Source organism: Aquarana catesbeiana, linkage group LG13, assembly GCF_042186555.1.
Source record: "Aquarana catesbeiana isolate 2022-GZ linkage group LG13, ASM4218655v1, whole genome shotgun sequence".
NCBI lineage: Eukaryota > Metazoa > Chordata > Amphibia > Anura > Ranidae > Aquarana > Aquarana catesbeiana.
This window is the reverse complement of record NC_133336.1, coordinates 225,011,046-225,017,045: the sequence shown is the minus strand read 5'-3', so window position 1 is coordinate 225,017,045 and position 6,000 is coordinate 225,011,046. Positions and strand designations below refer to the sequence as shown.

At 50.7% G+C, this 6,000-nt stretch overlaps 1 protein-coding gene across 4 annotated transcripts in view; it reads left to right on the top strand.

The window, feature by feature from the left end:
- The first annotated feature begins 5,002 nt into the window (after nucleotides 1-5,002).
- The window catches only part of ARHGEF2 (Rho/Rac guanine nucleotide exchange factor 2), a 168,297-nt gene continuing 167,299 nt past the window's right edge, over nucleotides 5,003-6,000 (top strand). The window contains exon 1 of one of the 4 annotated variants that reach the window (XM_073609298.1): nucleotides 5,003-5,805. The gene's annotated coding sequence lies outside the window, so the exon portion shown is untranslated. The remainder of the gene's footprint in view (nucleotides 5,806-6,000) is intronic. The other 3 variants (XM_073609297.1, XM_073609296.1, XM_073609299.1) reach the window with 3 other exon arrangements.

Sequence of the window (6,000 nt, the reverse complement as noted above, 5' to 3'; positions counted from 1 at the left end):
GGGGGGGGGGGAGGAGGCTGGGCAGCCAGTCACTGCCAGAAGTTTTTTCACCTTAATGCATAGGATGCACAAGGGTTTACAACCCCTTTAATATCATTTATCAGGGGGATATTGTTTTTTTTTATATATAGGTCTTTCCAATTCGCAGTTAAATATATCCCTAGATATTAATTTTTTTTCTGCCATTTAAATGGGAGTTTTTCTTGTAGACATTGTTCTTCTTTCTTGCCTCTGTTTATGTTCAAAATTTCTGATTTTGAAGGATTTATTTTAAAGTTTGATACCTCTCCATATTCTTTCAATCTCTTCATTATATTAGATAATGTTATTCTAGGATTAGAGACAAACAACAAAAATGTCGTCCGCCACCTTATAGTCCTCCTCTTCTATTTGCACCCCACCCCTTTATATCCAGATTATTTCTAATAGATGCAAGCAACGGCTCCAATGTTAATATAAATAATAATGGAGAAAGAGGGGAACCCTGCCGCAGGTCAAAAGGGGCAAGACCGAGCCCCATTCACCCGCACCACTGCTGATGGCTGCCTATATAGCTCCAAAATCCATTGGATCATTCTTGGGCCGATTCCCAGCTCCTCTAATGTTATTAACATGAACCCCCCAGTCCACTCTGTCAAATGCTTTCTTAGCGTCTATTGACAAGAGTAGACCTGGGGGTCCATCTTTATATATTTCTTTTAAGAGCAACATTGCTTTCAGCCCATTATCTCTCCCGGGGACAAATCCTACTTAGTCCATGTGTATCCATTCCGACATTAATTCCTTCAGTCTATTAGCCAAAACTTTTGCGTATACCTTTTATGTCCTTCGTTCAGTAACAATATTGGTCTATAGCTGGAACATTGTGTTATGTCTTTATCTTCTTTTGATATTGCTACAATATGTGCTAGTAGTGATTTCTTTTCTCAACCCTGCCGCCACACCCACTTGACACCCACTTGACACCATCTGAACCAAATAAGTTTATCTTGGTCTCATCAGACCACATGACATGGTTCCAGTAATCCATGTCCTTAGTCTGCTTGTCTTCAGCAAACTGTTTGCGGACTTTCTTGTCCATCATCTTTAGAAGAGGCTTCCTTCTGGGATGACAGCCATGCAGACCATTTTGATGCAGTGTGCGGCGTATGGTCTGAGCACTGACAGGCTGACCCCCCACCCCTACAACCTCTGCAGCAATGCTGGCAGCACTCATACATCTATTTCCCAAAGACAACCTCTGGATATGACGCTGAGCACGTGACCTCAACTTCTTTGGTGGACCATGGTGAGGCCTATTCTGAGTGGAACCTGTCCTGTTATACCGCTGTATGGTCTTGGCCATTGTGCTGCAGCTCAGTTTCAGGGTCTTGGCAATCTTCTTATAGCCTAGGCCATCTTTATGTAGAGCAACAATTCTTTTTTTCAGATCCTCAGAGAGTTCTTTGCCATGAGGTGCCATGTTGAACTTCCAGTGACCAGTATGAGAGAGTGAGAGCGATAACACCAAATTTAACACACCTGCTCCCCATTCACAACCTGAGACCTTGTAACACTAACGAGTCACATGACACCGGGGGGAGGGAAAATGGCAAATTGGGCCCAATTTGGACATTTTCACTTAGGGGTGTACTGACTTTTGTTGCCATTAATGCCTGTGTGTTGAGTTATTTTGAGGGGACAGCAAATTTACACTGTTATACAAGCTGTACACTCACTACTTTACATTGTAGACAAGTGTCATTTCTTCAGTGTTGTCACATGAAAAGATAGAAGAAAAGATTTACAAAAATGTAAGGGGTGTACTCACTTTTGTGAGATACTGTATGTGTGTGTGTGTGTGTGTGTATATATATATATATATATTTGTCTTATAAACATTTTGCACCAACTGCTATCTGCCTTCTAGAAGCTGATGGTAGATCTGGATAAGCAGGACTGACGGGGGCCCCGGGGCACCTATAAAAAAAGTTTTATTACATCTGACAGGAAGTAATCCCTGTAACTCTCCTGGACAAACATCTGACTTTCTTTTTTTAAAGGTAATTTGGGAAACACATAATTAGTATACGGCTGCCTCCTTCCCAGCCGCCTTCTCAGGGGAAAAAACAGGATAAATGTCACACAAGCCATCATCATCAGAGAATGAGACATTGGAGGGAGGGGGTGCTTACACAGCGTGACCACTAGATGGCACCACAATACACACAACGATATAGAAACACAGTGTTTAATATGCGTTGTTTATGTAAATAGTTATACATTAATATAGCTCTGACATATACTGCAGCGCTGTGCAGAGATCACTGAGCCAATCACATCAGTCTCTGTACCAGAGGAGCTTACACTCTAATGTCCCCCCCCCCCCAGTCACATCAGTCTCTGTACCAGAAGAGCTTACACTCTAATGTCCCCTCCCCCCCACAGTCACATCAGTCTCTGTACAGAGGAGCTTACACTCTAATGTCCCCCCCCCCCCCAGTCACATCAGTCTCTGTACCAGAGGAGCTTACACTCTAATGTCCCCCCCCCCCCCCCCCAGTCACATCAGTCTCTGTACAGAGGAGCTTACACTCTAATGTCCCCTCCCCCCACAGTCACATCAGTCTCTGTACCAGAAGAGCTTACACTCTAATGTCCCCCCCCCCCCAGTCACATCAGTCTCTGTACAGAGGAGCTTACACTCTAATGTCCCCTCCCCCCACAGTCACATCAGTCTCTGTACCAGAGGAGCTTACACTCTAATGTCCCCTCCCCACAGTCACATCAGTCTCTGTACCAGAGGAGCTTACACTCTAATGTCCCCTCCCCCCACAGTCACATCAGTCTCTGTACCAGAAGAGCTTACACTCTAATGTCCCCTCCCCCAACAGTCACATCAGTCTCTGTACAGAGGAGCTTACACTGTAATGTCCCCTCCCCCACAGTCACATCAGTCTCTGTACAGAGGAGCTTACACTCTAATATCCCCTCCCCCACCGTCACACCAGTCTCTGTACAGAGGAGCTTACACTCTAATGTCCCCTCCCCCACAGTCACATCAGTCTCTGTACAGAGGAGCTTACACTCTAATGTCCCCTCCCCCCACAGTCACATCAATCTCTGTACCAGAAGAGCTTACACTCTAATGTCCCCCCCCCCCCAGTCACATCAGTCTCTGTACAGAGGAGCTTACACTCTAATGTCCCCTCCCCCCACAGTCACATCAGTCTCTGTACCAGAAGAGCTTACACTCTAATGTCCCCCCCCCCCAGTCACATCAGTCTCTGTACCAGAAGAGCTTACACTCTAATGTCCCCTCCCCCACAGTCACATCAGTCTCTGTACCAGAAGAGCTTACACTCTAATGTCCCCCCCCCAGTCACACACTATTATTATTATACATTTATATAGCTCTGACATGTACCGCAGTGCTGTACAGAGATCACTTCCCATTTTCATTCCATACTTTATTTTATACCCAGTGACATCATCACTGGGTCTCTGTGCTTGTCTATGCAATGCATGATATACAGAAATCCAATGAAAGGGGTGGAGCCAGGGAAGTCATACTGTGACACTGAGTCTGGGGCACATGTCCCTTCTGCCCCCCCCCCCCCCCCAGCTCTGATAAAAGGGATGAGCCAGGGAAGTCAGTCTGGGGCATGTGCCCCTTCTGCCCCCCCCTCATCCTTGTCCCAGCTCTGATAAAAGAGGTGAGCCAGGGACAGTCAGTCTGGGGCACATGTCCATTCTGCCCCCCCCATCCTTGTCCCAGCTCTGATGGGCGGGGCCAGGGACAGTCAGTCTGGAGCATGTGCCCATTCTGCCCCCCCCGCGCCTTGTCCCAGCTCTGATAAAAAGGGGTGAGCCAGGGACAGTCAATCTGGGGCACGTGTCCCTTCTGCCCCCCATCCTTGTCCCAGCTCTGATAAAAGGAGTGAGCCAATGACAGTCAGTCTGGGCTGGGCATGTGCCCCTTTCGGGCCCCCCCCATCCTTGTCCTGGCTCTGAAGAAAGGGGCGGGGCCAGGAACTGACCGGCTGAGCCACTGAGTTTGCGGCACGTTCCCCCTCTGCCCCCCCCTCAATCCTTGTGAAAGGGACGGGCCACGGATAGTCAGGCTGTACTACTGAGTCTGGGGCACGTGTCCCTTCTGCCCCCCACTCCTTGTGAAAGGGACGGGCCACGGATAGTCAGGCTGTACTACTGAGTCTGGGGCACGTGACCCTTCTGCCCCCCCCTACTTCTTGTGAAAGGGGCGGGCCAGGGACAGTCAGGCTGTACTACTGAGTCTGGGGCACGTGCCCCTTCTGCCCCCCCCCACTACTTGTGAAGGGGCGAGCCAGGGACTGTCAGGCTGTACTACTGAGTCTGGGGCACGTGCCCCTTCTGTCCACCCCACTCCTTGTAAAAAGGGGCGGGCCAGGGACAGTCAGGCTGTTCTACTGAGTCTGGGGCACGTGTCCCTTCTGCCCCCCCCACTACTTGTGAAGGGGCGGGCCAGGGACTGTCAGGCTGTACTACTGAGTCTGGGGCACGTGCCCCTTCTGTCCACCCCACTCCTTGTAAAAAGGGGCAGGCCAGGGACAGTCAGGCTGTACTACTGAGTCTGGGGCACGTCCCCCTTCTGCCCCCCCACACTCTTTGTGAAAGGGGTGGGCCAGGGACAGTCAGGTGCTACTACTGAGTTTGGGGCACGTGACCCTTCTGCCCCCCCTACTCCTTGTGAAAAGAAAGGGGCGGGCCAGGGACTGTCAGGCTGTACCACTGAGTCTGGGGCACGTGCCCCTTCTGCCCCCCCCTACTCCTTGCGAAAAGAAAGGGGCGGGCCAGGGACAGTCAGGCTGTACTACTGAGTTTGGGGCACGTGACCCTTCTGCCCCCCCTACTCCTTGTGAAAAGAAAGGGGCGGGCCAGGGACAGTCAGGCTGTACTACTGAGTCTGGGGCACGTGCCCCTTCTGCCCACCCCACTCCTTGTAAAAAGGGGCGGGCCAGGGACAGTCAGGCAGGGGAGAAAATAGCTAGATGATGTTGGGTGTCCTCCAGCCAGGAAATGAGGCAGGCTTTATCTGACTTGCTGCAGCTTCTAATGCAGAATGTGAAATCCGAGGAGCCGGTACAACTGCGCAGGACTGCAGGGAAGGCCGGAGTTCCCCTTTATGTGAACTCCACGCCATTGTTCCACCTGCAGAAGAAAGGAGCCCATTAAACATGTTTTGTTCCCGGCTGAATGACACCCTGTGATTCCCCAGCAGGGCTTCCAAAAGGGATCAAGGCTTGAAAGATCCTATCAAAGAGCTGAGCTGGTTTTATGTCTCCAACCTGAGCCGGAGGGAGGGAGGAGAGCGCGGCACAGGGAGGGGTGGAGGAGAGGAGGGAGCGACGTTGGGATCAGCAGTCAGATATCAGGGAAGGCAGCCGAGGGGACAGAGAAGGAGGAAACAGCTGGTGGGACAGGAAAAAAAAAAAAGAAAAGTTTGGACCAGAATCTGCGAAGAGAGAGGAGAGCGGAGGAGAGTGGAGAGGAGAGAAGAGGAGAGGAGAGAAGAGAGGAGAGCGGAGGAGAGGAGAGGAGAGAAGAGCGGAGAAGAGCGGAGGAGAGTGGAGACGAGGAGAGAGGAGAGGAGAGTGGAGGAGAGGAGAGGAGAGAAGATCAGAGCAGAGCAGAGGAGAGGAGAGGAGAGCGGAGGAGAGGAGAGCGCAGTGTCCGGGAAACAGGAAGAGCCGGCCGGGTGACATAATCTGATGAGGGAATCGTGGGATCAGAGGGGAGCGGAGTGATGCCATCACTGCCTCGGCGGGACCATCGTCTAAGACATCGGTAAGTGACACCGTCCTTCTACGAGAGTACGGCGAGCCGTAACCCAGGCTTATGGGTCTAGATTGTAAGCTCTGGGGGCGAGTGTCTATATGTGTGGGTTCTTCTGTGTTCGATTGTAAGCTCTGGGGTCTTGTAGTTATCCGATTGTAAGCTCTGGGGGCAAGTGTCTATATGTGTGGGGTTTTCTGTATCCGA